At 30.5% G+C, this 213-nt stretch overlaps 1 protein-coding gene across 4 annotated transcripts in view; it reads left to right on the plus strand.

Moving 5' to 3' along the window:
- The window catches only part of utrn (utrophin), a 144,843-nt gene that overhangs the window by 141,027 nt on the left and 3,603 nt on the right, over positions 1 to 213 (plus strand). The window lies entirely within an intron of this gene.

Here is a 213-nt window from a genome sequence, read left to right on the forward strand (position 1 = left end):
GAAAAGCAGCAAATCCTCACAAAACTGAGCCAATTATTTAATTATCACAGCAATTAATTTTGTTTCAGCTTAAAGTGCTTGCTTTTTTAGGCTTAAATCTTCACCATTGTTATCTTACATGTTGTTATTATTACAACAGTATTAAACAATATTAAATACGTAGCTGTTTTAGTTTGTGCAGAGCCCAACATATACGATATGAAACAGTTTCAG

Source organism: Morone saxatilis, unplaced genomic scaffold, assembly GCF_004916995.1.
Source record: "Morone saxatilis isolate NCDOM2014 unplaced genomic scaffold, NCSU_SB_2.0 Contig7, whole genome shotgun sequence".
NCBI classification, from domain to species: domain Eukaryota; kingdom Metazoa; phylum Chordata; class Actinopteri; family Moronidae; genus Morone; species Morone saxatilis.